The 14,286-nt window shown below is 35.1% G+C and overlaps 1 protein-coding gene across 7 annotated transcripts in view; it reads left to right on the forward strand.

Moving 5' to 3' along the window:
• Positions 1-14,286, forward strand: part of JMJD1C (jumonji domain containing 1C) — a 183,760-nt gene that overhangs the window by 15,225 nt on the left and 154,249 nt on the right. The gene's annotated exons all lie outside the window — the stretch shown is intronic.

A 14,286-nucleotide genomic window follows, 5' to 3' on the forward strand; every position in this document is an offset into this window, starting at 1 on the left:
CTTAAAGCACATGGGTTAATTTTGTTAGATCCAGCCTATGAAGGCTACCAAGTAAGTGCTATGTTTGTTTGACGACTCAACTTCAGGGGACAGTATCTCTGGGTTTTTTGTCTCTTAGGGTTCTCGGGTCAATAGTTTCTATTTTGTTAATCCTTGGCTTCAAAAAACAAAACTAAAAACCCCAATGAATACAGAAACAAAAATAATTTGCAGTATGTTTTTTAATAAATGCATATCACTTCCACACCACCATAAAGTCATGTAACTTGAGCCATAATAAGTAGGGGATCCTCTGTATTTGTTTACATATATCTTTTAGATAAATGTAGATTTTATTTTTTACTAGAGGCCCAATGCACAGAAGATTTGTGAAAGAATGGGCCTTTCTTCCCTTGGCTGCCAGCAGAATCTTGTTCTGGCCAGAGCCGCCTTTCTGCCTTTCTATGTTGCCTAGAGACCCAGTGTGGCCGGAGCCGCTGGGCGCCTGAGTATGCAAATTAACCCATCATCGTTGTTGGGTTAATTTGCATACTCACTCCTGATTGGCTTGTGGGCATTGTGATGCTATGGTCAATTAGCATATTATTCTTTTATTAGATAGATGATTCAGCACCTGACAGTTTCTGACACATACGTATATAGAAAATAGTCAATGGTTTTAGCATTGCCAAAAAATAAGCAGACTGACTTTCTCTTGTGTCATCAAAGAAAAATCAAAACCTAATGATTTTATTTCTTTTAATACCTTTAGTAGTCCTGATTTGGATTTTATGCTATTAGCAGTGAGGAAATTTCTGAACAACCATTTGTGCTTAAGTGTTAAAGGGAAATTGAAAACAGTGTACTGCATAAAATATGTATTTTGTCAGGATGCATGTTACAGATGTTCTTTAATATGATCATTTTCAAAGTATGGTCCTCAGACCAGTAGCATCAGCATTACCTAGGATAGGGGTGTCGAACTCAATCAGAGAAGGGGCCAAAATCTAAAATCCAGCCTAAATTGCAGGCCGAATGGTTTACTGAACAGTCATAAACTGACAATGTTAACCAGAAATGTGAATTTAAAATGAGTGGAACAATCTTTTCCTTAACAGTGCTGTTAACCAACTCACATGCTATCAAGGATTTGGCCCGCGGGCCTTGTGTTTGACACGTGTGACCTAGGAACTCATTATATCCTGTGATGATGATAATCGTGGAAAATGTTTAACGCTAGAAACCAAGTGCACCCCTGCCAGGGATCCCTCAGCCTGGCCTGTGGGATGGGGTCAAAACCAGCTCTCTGACATCCCCTGAGGGTCCCAGATTGTTAGAGGGCACAGATCAGGCCAAGGGACCCCACCATTGCACGATTTGGGCTGGGGAGAAATGTGTGAGGTTGGCTAGCTCTGGAGGGACTGCAGAAGGGCTCCAGGGTGTGTCTGGCCTGTCTTGCTCAGTCCCAATCGGCTGGACCCCAAGTGGTCAGTGCATATTATAGCAAGCTGTTGAGCAGTTTTACTATGTCATTAGCATATTACACTTTGGTTGGTTGAACAGATGACCAGACAACCAGACAGCATATTAGGCTTTTATTATATAGAATATTACCCAATCTTATGTTTCTTTAGCTTTAATGAAGGTTATTAGAGCAAAATTATAAACCGTTAGGTCCAGCCCTCGCTGGTATGGTTCAGTTGGTTGACCCAGGCACTGATAGGTCACCAGTTCAATTCCTGGTCAGGACACATGCCCAAGTTTTGGATTCAGTCCCCATAGGCAACCAATCCATGTTTCTCTCTTTAAAAAAAAAAAAATCTATAAAAAATATTTTTAAAGCTGATGTTTACAAAAGTAAATAAATGATAGGGCCCACTGAAAAATAAAAAAATGTAGGTATTACACAGGAAAATTATGTGCTTCTAACTTGACAATATCTGGTTTCTTTCAATTGTCTTGCCAAAGAATTGGACTGTTTTACGACTTAATGATAGTCTCATTAGAAGTAAGTTCTCTTTCATTCTTTGGAAGGAAACAATGTACATCTATAATATGGTGAAAGTTCCTTAGTATATGGCATAATCAGAGCTTTATGATTTATTTATTTCATAGTAGCTTTAATATTTTTAAATGAGAGATTTCAGTTACATGAAAATGCTGACATTAGGCTCTTTTTAAAAAGCTTTTCAAATAGTTATTTGATCATTTAAATTTTGCAAGGTATTTTGTTAAAAGATTTAAAACCATTCATAAATGGGAAGTTTATATAAAATGGCATGATTTTTTGTATTTATCATCACTTGATAGCCACAATATGTTTACCAAAATTTGACAAGAGTTTTAGTATTTAACACATAGTAGTGGTACTTTGAAGGGAAGAATACTTTAACTTTTAAATTTAGTTTTAATATTTCTGCTCTTAAAAAATGGAAGACCCACCCTGGCTGGTGTGGCCCAATTGGTTAGGCCTTGTTTCATGTTCCAGGGGTTTGTGAATCCCTCATCAGGGCACAGGCCTGGATTGCTGGCTTAGTCCCTGGTGTGTGCATGAGGCAGCCTGTGAGGTTATGCTCTGGCATTGATGTTTCTCTTTCTCTCTCCCCCTTCTTCTCTTTTTAAAAACAAAAACAAATGAAGACCCCATAAAGTAGTACCTCTCTCTGTATGTGTGTTGAATGAAAATGCTTCTTATAACATTTAGCTATAATTCTTCAGTAACCTATTGTGTTTCATTACTTGTTTTAATAATTGATCAAGTTCCCAGAGATTTAGGGTACAGAATGTATTAAAAATGATATGTATGTGAGATTAGTCTCATGATTTTAGAAAAATCTGAATGTTCCTAATGACAAGTTTAGTTTTAATAATGTATCTTATAAATTAACTGTTATCTACTAATGTGAATTAGTTGTAGAATGAATCATTCTCTGAATTTAAATGGTATTGTGCTATAGTTTTCATACTTAAAAAAACCATATCTATAAATATTTATGTTTAAATTACCTTTAAAATTTCATTTGAGATACACTTTTTTGGAGTGTGAAATTTAAAAATTGACTGTTTTTTATGAAATCGAAGGAAGAGTCTTTTTATATATACCTTGTGAACATAATAAACATAATTTTAGAATAAAATACAAATAGAATTTATAATCGTATTTTAAATGTATTCTGTGAAGAGAGGGATAGACTTCGCTATAATTTATCACAAAACTATGGTTTATGTGTCATTACTTACATAAAATAGTCTTTGTTCAGCTTCTTATGACACAAGGAGGATTGTGTAGTTCCATTGATTGGTTCCATGCAATGGAAATCTGACCTTTAGCAGATGTTTGAGAAATTACCAGCACAGCACTATCAGCCAACTAGACAGTTTTCCCCTTGTTATTTGACAGGCCTTTAGTGGTTAGGAACATGTCAAGGAAATTTTAAACTGTTTTTTATATCAAAAGTTTTCTAAAATATTAAGAACACTGTGAAAAATATTGACAAAATGAGATAGATTGTAATCCATGATTTTGGATTGAGGATAATAATCTATCTCATTTTGTAGGTAATTTTTAAATGTTTACTTTTTTTTTTTTAAGAACAACTAAGAAAATCCTGATTGTTGCATGAATAATATTTTACTTTGTTATTGAAAATATTTTTGCCTATGAAATTCTCATGAAGGGTTGACATATGTTATTTTCTGCCTTGGTCATATTTTTCCTTCTGTAAGTTAAACATTGCAGGTGTCATTTGTTTTAGTGTTCTTATTTAATTATAAGTTGTTTTTTAAGTAAAGATTTTTTTATTGAGGTTAAATGTATCACAGACAAGTTATCCTATCTGGAACTCCTAGCTAAGGGCAGGATGCAACACGAATGAATTTGTGTTAAAATAAAGCATGTTCTCTAAAGGACAGTATTTTTTAGCGGATGTAAGAGGTCCAGCTGTGTAGTTGTGGGAGTCGTTATGAACACTAAGCTCTGTTTGCTTCAACTTCGTTGATTGAGTGCACAGGAAGAGAGAGAAGGAGTGCCTTAATGTTTGAGAATGAAGTGATGAATTGATAGTACCAGTAGTTGTGAGACTGGATCTTTTCCTGCAGGTGCTGCTGTTCCTTAGGGCATTCCAATTGCTTTCCATTGTATCAGATGTAGAATTTCTAAAAATTGTTTATTTTAAAGAAAGTTTAAAGATTATAATCTTATATATTTCCATTTTGTGGTTTTGAAGTAATTGTGTATTGCATAGGTTTATATACTGAATTAGTTCTTTTAAATAAAGGCTATAATTTGTAGTAAATAGTGTGCATTTAGCATTAATCAATTTATATATTAAAGTTAGTAATTGTACTATTATACTTACATTTATACTTACACTTAAACAATAATTGCACTATTGTCATTTCATTAATTTTTGCTGAATGAAAATGCTAATTGTGCTACTTAGTGAACTTATTACTGGAGAATTATGTCAATATCAAACTGGATGCCCAATTAAATTATATGATTCATTTGGTTATGTATTTTTAAATTTTGGATGTTTAAAATAAATCCTACTTGTTTTGAAACATTTTGCAAAAGTGCTGACAGGATGTATAGTAACAACCAAGATGAGTAAATAAATATATGTAGACTGATTGGCCAGAGAATATAACCAATATGTAAGTACATCTAAATATGCAAATTTTCTAGAATAATACTTGGATATTTACTTATTTATATGAAATTTTAAAAGATTAAAACATAAGCTATAGAATTCTCCTCTACATAAAAGGATATGGAACTCTTACTTATTCTTAATATCTTGACCTGTTACAAATTAGAAATTCAAAATACTTTCTAAATATATTTACATTGAATTTCTATACTCAAGTACCTATAAAGTGAGAATTTTGTGGACAAAATTCAGTAATTACTTTCAAAAACTGGAGATGAAAATTACTTGCCTGTCTTTAAATTTGCCTGTTTGCCTCTGCTTCAGCATGAGATAAGCCTGGTCACATGTCTGTGGAAAACAACCTTGCTATGTCGATGTTCTTATGAAGGAGGCAAGTGATTGTCTAATTATAGCTACAAAGTTTCAAAATTAAGGATTCAGAGTATTAATATACCTTATCCAAAGATATTTTTATTCTTAATTCCCAGATAATTTTCAAAAATTGATCTCTTCAATTCATAAGAAAAACTAAGGCAGCTTGCGCTCGTGCGCGCGCGCTTATGTATTGATTTTAATCTATTTTAGAGAGAGATCGGGAGAGAGAGAAAATGAGAGAAAGGGAAACATCAATATGAGAAAAAAACAATTGGCTGCTTCCCTACCAGGGATTAAGCCGACAACCTGTGTGTGTGCACTGACCAGGAAATAAACCTGCCACGTTTTGGTGCACAGAACAGTGCTCCAATCAATTGAGCCACACCGGCCAGGGCAGTATTATTTTGATATTTGTTAATTTTCTCATATTTAGTTTGCATTTAGTTGATGAGTTATTTGTTGAGTTGCTGGCATTTCATATGCTTATTGGCTATTTGGATATATACTCTTTTTGTTGTGGTGCCAGATCAATTTTTATGTCCACTTAAAAATTTGGATTGTCTTTGCTTTTCAATTAATGGAAGGTCTAGGGTCTTTATAATTCTGAATATAAGTCCGAGTGAGGCAAGGGAGGCACCTAGAGTGCAGTTTTATTATAGCATCCACTCCACTGGAGGCTTAAGTTTCGTCTGCTCCTAGATTGCATTTCCCCAAAGCATTTTTGTGGTTCACTAATTCAGGACTTTATTAAAATGTTGCCTCATTTTAGGCCACCATATCTAAACTAGCACCCTAGTCCATGGAAGGGAAAAAAAAAACTGGGGTAGTAATACACTGACGAAATAGACTTTAAAACTAAGGCTATAGTAAGAGACAAAGAAGGACACTACATAATGATAAAGGGAGCAATCTAAGAAGATAGAACTCTTGTAAACATCAATGCACTCAACATAGGCACACCTGATGAATATGTAAAGCAAATCTTGATAGACATAAAGGGAGAGATTGGCAGTGATGCCATTACATTAGGGGATTTCAGCACCCCATTAACTATCAATGGGTATAATTTCCAGACAGAAAATCAACAAGGAGATGGTAGTGTTAAATGACACTAGATCAAATAAATTTAATTGATATTTCAGAGCATTTTACCCCAAAGCAGCAGAGTGTATATTCTTTTCAAGTACTTATGGGACATGTTCTAGGATAGATCACATATTGGTACACAAAACAAGTCTCAATAAATTTAGGAAAATAAAATCATATTCAGCATCTCCTCTGACTGTAATGCTAGAAACTTGAAATCAATCACAAGAAGAAAACTGAAAACACACAAAGACATGGGGCTAAATAACATGTTACTAAACAATGAGATCAAGGAAGAAATCAAAAGATACCTTGCAAAAAATGAAAATGAGAACACAGCAAACTAAAATCTGTAAGAACACAGAGAAAACAGTCCTAAGAAAGAAATTCATAGCATTACAGTTCTATCTCAATAAGTAAGAAAAGCTGAAATAAATAATTGAACTTTATATGTAAAGGAACTTGAAAAAGAACAACAACAACAACAAAAACAGAGTGAGTAGAAGGAAGGAAATAATAAGGCCAGAGCAGAAATAAAATAGATTTTTAAAAAGCAACGCAAAAAAAGATGAAACAGTTGCTTCTTTGAAAAGATAATCAAGTTTGACAGACCTTTAAACAGACTTATCGAAAATAATAGAACCCAAATAAATAAAATCAGAAATGAAAGAGAAGTAACAACTGACCCCAAAGAAATACAAAGGACTGTAAGAAAATATTGTGAACAACAAATTGGACAATTGAAATGAAATGGATCAATTCTAGAAATATACATTGTTCAAAAACTAAATCAGGAATAATCAGAGAATCTGAATAGAAAGGTTACAAATAGTGAAATTAAGCAGTAATTTTAAAAATCCCATCAAAGCACTGGATCAGATAAGTTTACAAGTGAATTTTATCAAACATTCAAAGACATAATATCTATCCTTCTCAAATTATTTCAAAAAAAGTAAAAGGAGGGAAGTTCATTTTATGAGGCCAGAATTACCCTAATTCCAAAACCAGATAAAGGCATGACAAAGAAAAGTATAGGCAAATATAATATTCCTAGTAAATATAGATTCTAAAATATTCAACAAAGTATTAAACCAAGCAATACATTAAAAAGATGATATACTATGATTTAGTGAGGTTTATATTGGGGATGCAAGTTTGGTACAATATCCACAAAACAATAAACATGATATGCTATATAAACAAAGTGAAGAATAAAAACCACAGGGTCATATCAATAAATGGCAGAAAAAACATTTTATAAAATCCAGCACCCATTAGTGATCAAACTTTCAGCAAAAGTGTGAATATGGGGAACATACCTCAATGTAATAAATGCCATATATAACAAACACACAGTCAGCATTATACTCAATGGGCAAAAACTACAAGTGTTCACCTTTAGATCATGAACATAATGAGGTGTGCACATTCACCACTCTTATTCAACATGGCACTGGAAGTCCTAGCCACAATAATCAGACAAGAAGTAAAAGGTATACAAATTGGAAAGGAAGAAGTAAAACTGTCATTATTTGCCGATGATATAATACTCTTTATAGAGCACCTTAAAGATTCTACCAAAAAACTACTAGAAGTGATAAATGAATTCAGTAAAGTAGCAGGATACAAAATAAATATCCAGAAATTAGTTGCATTTTTATACACCAACTAGAGGCCCAGTTCATGAATTTTGTGTGCTGGTAGGGTACCTAGCAGCGACCGGCCGGATGGGTACTCCTTCCTTTCCCCCTGCCATCTCCCGCCGCCTCTGGCTGGTGTCTCCCTCCCTTCTTCTGGACAACTCCAGGTCGAGGGGACAATTTGTATATTATGCTTTTATTATATAGGATGATGAACTATCAGAAAGGGAAACTAAAAAAATAATCACATTCACGATAGCAATCTACAGATTCAGCAAAAATCAGTGAAAAAAATATCCTCTGGTGAGGTTTAATAACAACAAAAACCAGCATGGTACTTAAAATTTCACTCCTTAGAAGTGAATGAACAAATTGAACTAACAAGCAAAATAGAGGCTGGCTCATACCAGACAGATAGCTCTGTTTAGGATAGAGGTGGAGGGATTGACCAAAAAAAAAAAACAAAAAAACAAAAAAAAACCTCATGGGCACATGGTGTTTGGAGGGGCTGGAAGAGATGGAGATAGAGTATGGGGGAATAAATGGTTATGGAAAAAACAAAATTATATTAACCAAGAAATAAGTATTCATATATAAAAACAGAGATAATATGCCAAAAAAGTAAATAAAAAGTAAAATAGCACACCAGTCTTTTGACATTCTGTTTTCCTAGACAACTCTGATTTTCTTCAAAGTACTTACCAACTGACATGTATTTATATGTATGATTTTTTAAAATACTTGGTTTATTGCCCTCCAAAAGCAGATATGCTTTATGAAAGCTAGGGCTTTCTTTTTGTCCCCTGCTGTCTACTCAGTTACTAGAGTAGTGTGTTGCGTGTGATAATTTCTCAATAAATACTTTTAAATATCAATAATACTGTATAAGGAATTTGAGAAGAGCAAATATACAAAAAGAGATGAGTTTTATTTTAGACATTGTAGAATATATATATATTGAATAGTACAGATAAGAGACTGAACTTGTTCTAGGATCAGCAAACATTTTATGTAAAGAATCTAATTAGTAAACATTTTATGTTTTGTGGGCCTTATGGACTATGCCACAGTTGCTCAACTCTGGTATCAGGGAGAAAGCATCATAGACAATGCATAAATTAATGAGGGTGGCTGTGTTAAGAGTTTATATACAAAAACAGGTGATTGGCTTGTGGGCTATATTTTGCTGACTCCTATCCTAGGTAATGGAAAACTATAAATCTGAGACTTAGAAGTTTGATCTTGATTCAGAAGGAATTATAGCTTACATGAAAGACGGGAAGACGAAAGTGTTCTAAGAAAATGAGTCTGTCAGTAGTAGGTAAGCTGGGGGGGCCAGGGAGGCCGTGATTGGAGGCAGAGAGAATAGTTTGAAACATTTAGGCTTACATAGAGTTTACTATATGTAAGGCACAGTATTGAATTATATATGTTAATTTATTTAATCCTCACAAAAACTATATAACCCATTTACACTGATAAGGAAAGTGAAGCATAGAAAAGTTATATAATTTCCCAAGTTCACACCACTGTTAAGTGTGGAACAGTATTTAAATGTTTACTGCCCTTTATCAGTGCTGTTTTATTGTATAAGTAAGATAAGTAAGCCAGAGCGAGCAGGGGGTTCTGCTCCAGGCTACAAAGTTTCAATTGCAGAAGGTAAATAATTCTAGATATCAGGGCCTCTGGGTTGCTGGGGGACGTGGCCAGCCTGCAAAGCAGGCTGCCCTACACCCCAAGGGAGTTCTCACCCTGATCCAGGACACCCTTCAAGGCAAACAAGCTGGCCTCCACCCATGCACCAGACCTCTATCCTATCTAATAAAAGTAATTTTCAGATTGACCATCACTCAGACACACAAGATGGATGCCCCCATGTGATCAAAGATCCTGCCCCCATGTGGACACAAGATGGCCACCACAAGATGGCCAGCAGGGGAGGGCAGTTGGGAGGCACCAGGCCTGAAAGGGAAGGCAGTTGAGAAGGACCAGGTCTGCAAGGGAGGACAGTTGGAGGTGACCAACCCTGTAGGGGAGGGCAGTTAGGGGTGGCCAGGCCAGCAGAGGAGGGAAGTTGGGGGCAAACAGGCTGGTAGAGGAGCAGTTAGACATCAATATGATTGGCATGGGAGTGGTTAGGGGGTGGTCAGGCTGACAGACAGAACAGGCAGGCAAGCAGTTGGGAGCCAGCAATCTTGGATTGTGAAAGGGATGTCCCCGGTGTGATCGGGTCTAAATGTTGAGTTTAACATCCCTCCAGGGGTCCCAGATTGGAGAGGGTGCAGGCTGGGCTGAGGAAGACCCCCTCCCCCCGCCTCGTGCATGAATTTTGTGCACCAGACCTCTAAGTTATATAATAAAGTTGTTTTTCCGAATATGTATATTAAAAATTGGCAGATTAGTTTGCCTATTTTTAATTATGTAGACATGTTTGTGTAATTAAAATTATATGTGAAAAATTTAATTTTGTAGAAAAGATTTCAATATGTATTACTGTAACTTAAAATTTATACTGAATAGGTCTAGTAAATTTGTGCATTCACCAATCACTGTGAGTAAACAATTGTACATGGCTAGGGTGTGGCTTAACACATGTTGAAACGTAGGCCGGCAGGAGTTAAAACTGCTACAGTCATGCCATATGACAATAGAACCAATTACCTCAAGTGATACTGAATGGTCATGTGCTAATCATTCACTGAAAATTGTGTACCATTGGATTTACATCTATAGATTATAGTGTAGATATGTAATATCTATGTTGGCAAAATTACTAGTGTTTTTTCCAAACATATTGCCTATTTGCTAAAATGTATTCAAAATAAAAAGCGAATTAATAACAATAAACAGTTACTTTAATTATAAGCAAATCTTGTTTAAAAGCATTTTAAAATTAACAGGGTGTTAATTTTCACATAGGACATACAGACCAGAAATTTTGTCCATTAAATCCAAAGTTCTGAAAAATCAGGGTTTACTGTGGTTCCTCAATGATCATGCTTTTGAAATGTTAATGATACTTATTAAACTTTAGTGATTTTCTTTTATATTAATACTTGGTAGGAAAGACAGAACATAAAAACAAACAAGAATAGATAAAAATGTAAAAACCTGATAAACTGATATTCCTCCATATGTGCTTACAATATATTTCAGTTTTGGTTAAATGGGTACCTAATGTTTATATTATCGTGACTATATATATTATAAACAGTATTTTTGGTTGCCTATATACTAACTTTTAATTTCTTGAAAAATTATTTTGGGGGGAGTTAATAATTGCCTTGCATTTTCTCCCTTTATTTAGTGTTCTATGTACTTGTCATAGATTTAATTAGATACTCCCCAAGTTATGTAAAATTCTCTCAGTACACTCAATTATGTATATTAAGTAACCTGGCAATTTTATCTTAATCTTTAGAATCTTGGGCTTTTATATCTGGACACTCTAAGAACTCTTGTGGTCTTATTTTGCCATTATCCTGGTGATTCCCTTGTCTTTTTTATTTAACTCTTTTTCTTAGATTCCATATTTTGGTTTACACAGTCTCTTGTATTATTGGTGGAATATATCTTCAGTAATTTATTTTAAAAGGACTGTGTGGACATTTTTTTATGATTGTTCATCTGAAAGTATCTGTATTCTACTCTTAAACTTGACTTATTTCTGACTGGGGTTATAGAATTCTGGGTTAGAGATTGGAAATTATTTTTCCTAAGAATTTTGAAAGTATTGATCTAATGTTTTCCAGATACTGGTTTTGCTTTTGAAAAGTCATGCCATTCTGCTTTTTGATCTGTCATCTGAAAGAATCATGTGGAATCTTCTTTGTTGTTTGTGTTTGGAAATTTCACAATGACATTCCTAGATGTAGATCTCTTCATCCATGGTGCTTATTAGCTCTTGAGGAGCTGCTTTTAAATCTGGGTACTTTGAGTTTAGGTTCTAGGACATTTTTTAAAATTGTTTCTTCTCTTTTCTAATTTTTAATTATTTTTCTCTTTCTGGAACTTTTGTATTGGTATGAGAGTATGTATGATGGTCCTCTTATTTTTTTCTCATTTACATTCTTTTCTAACAGTGGGAAATTTTTTCTAACTTAATATTCTAAAGCTTCTATTGTATTTTTCATTTTTCATATTAAAGTTCAATTTTTTTAAAAACTTTTTTGTTTTCTAGATAGTCTTGTTTTCTTTGAAGTCACTTTTTTCCCCCTGTTATTTTGTCTGTTTTATATTTGATGTTTTACTTGGAGTACATAACTGATGATTCTGACTGCTCATATTTTAAAGCACATTGGGAGCTCTGAGCATGTGGACAGGGTTTGTTGGCTATAGTCTTGTCTGTTTAGAGATCAGGTCGTTGCTTTGGGGAACACCCAATATCTGTGTATTTAGTTGCCTTTTATTGTAAACTGGTCAGGATTCCCAGAAAAATCTGCTAGTCTTTCCCCCCAATTCTCAAAAGTTTCACCCAATGAGGTAAAAATAGACTTAGAAGTGGGAGAAAGGTGTTGGTTTTCAACATCATTTCATTATGTAAACTTTCACTTAATCCGCTGTTTCAGTAGTAATGTCTGCATTCAGCTTGCTTCAAATATGCTCCCTGATCCAGAGACCCAAAAATAACCTTTTCTAGGGGCGAGGGGAAAAACACACATTTTCTGCCAAAGTGAGACTGAAGCCAGGAAAAGAAACAGACTAGTCTAACTATTAGCCCTACTTGCCCCTCATTTTTTTTTTTTTTAATATATTTTATTGATTTTTATACAGAGAGGAAGGGAGAGAGATAGAGAGTTAGAAACATCGATGAGAGAGAGTCATCGATCAGCTGCCTCTTGCACACCCCCTACTGGGGATGTGCCCGCAACCAAGGTACATGCCCTTGACCGGAATCGAACCCGGGGCCCTTCAGTCCCCAAGCCGACGCTCTATCCATTGAGCCAAACCGGTCCCGGCTTGCCCCTCATGTTTTAATCTTTGGGGCTTCTCTGTTGGAAATTGGAGTGTTCGTTACTTTTGCCAAATTCTAGCTTTAGCTTAAGCTTCTTTTATTGCATAAAGTCACCTGCCACTGCTGTTGCTATTATTTTAGTTATAGTTTTATTCTGCCCGTTTTACCAATCTGTTTAAATCTTTTTAAAATATATATTTTTTTATTGGAAGGGAGAGAGAAATAGAAACATCAGTGATGAGAGAGAATCATTTGATCAGTTGCCTCCTGCATGGGCCCTACTGGGGATCAAGCCTGCAGCCTGGGCATGTGCCCTTGACTGGAATCAAACCTGGGACCCTTCATTCTGCAAGTCGATGCTCTATCCACTGAACCAAACCAGCTAGGGCTCTATTGAAATCTCTTGCAATCTTCATCGTATTACCCAACATGTTGAATTATTCTTTTAATGTTGAGTCCTATTGACTTATCTTTTTTTAAAAAACATTGTATTGATTTTTTTTTTTTTTTTTTTTTTTTTTTTTTTTTACAGAGGAAGGGAGAGGGATAGAGAGTTAGAAACATCAATGAGAGAGAAACATTGATCAGCTGCCTCGTGCATACCCCTCACTGGGGATGTGCCCGCAACCAAGGTATGTGCCCTTGACCAGAATCGAACCTGGGACCCTTCAGTCTGCTGGCTGACGCTCTATCCACTGAGCCAAACCAGTTAGGGCTCTTAAATCTTTATATCTTGACTATGAGGATAAAGTCCTATTGATTACTTTAGAAGAGATTCAGTAAGTTTTGCTTTAGTTCTTGGTTAAGACTTTAAGTTTTAGTTATTTACCAGCTGAGTATCCTGGTGTGCTATATTATTAATGAGCTTACATTTTTCATTTTCTTCCTAAGAATATTTTCAGTTCTTTCATAATTTTTAAAATTTCTTAGTGTATTAGTTACACTAGTCTATCTAAAAAGAATAAATTTCTTGCTAAAGAAAAAGTTTAGGTCCTAACCAAGTTTGCTCAGTGGATAGAGCATCAGCCTGTGGACTGAAGGGTCCCAGGTTCGATTCTGATCAGGGGCATGTACCTTGGTTGTGGGCACATGCCCAGTAGGGGGTGTGCAGGAGGCAGCTGATCGATGTTTCTCTCTCATCGATTTTTCTAACTCTCTATCCCTCCTCTCCCTTCCTCTCTGTAAAAAAAATCAATAAAATGTATTTTAAACAAAGTTTAGGGTTAATTCTAGTGAAATAAAATTTGCTCTTGGTGTAATCTTTTTCTTTTGTAGTGCTTACAAGACACATTGCAAATAATAGTTTCTATATTCTAGATATAAACTGACATAAATGGATTGTCAAGAGCCTTTTAAACTCAAATTATGTTTCTTTAATATATAATTTTCTTTTTATAATATACTAAAGGCCCACTGCACGAAATTCGTACAAGAATAGGTCTTCCTTCCCCCAGCTGCCGGCACTGGCTTCCCTCTGGGACCCGGGTTTCTCTTGGACAGCTGGCAGGCACCTGGGGCCTAGGCTTTCCTCATAATTCCTGCTTCATCTGGAAGGTCATCTGATCTAATGACATATTATGCTTTTATTATTATAGATATT

The sequence above is a fragment of the Pipistrellus kuhlii genome, unplaced genomic scaffold (genome assembly GCF_014108245.1).
Source record: "Pipistrellus kuhlii isolate mPipKuh1 unplaced genomic scaffold, mPipKuh1.p scaffold_m20_p_15, whole genome shotgun sequence".
Taxonomy (NCBI): Eukaryota; Metazoa; Chordata; class Mammalia; order Chiroptera; family Vespertilionidae; genus Pipistrellus; species Pipistrellus kuhlii.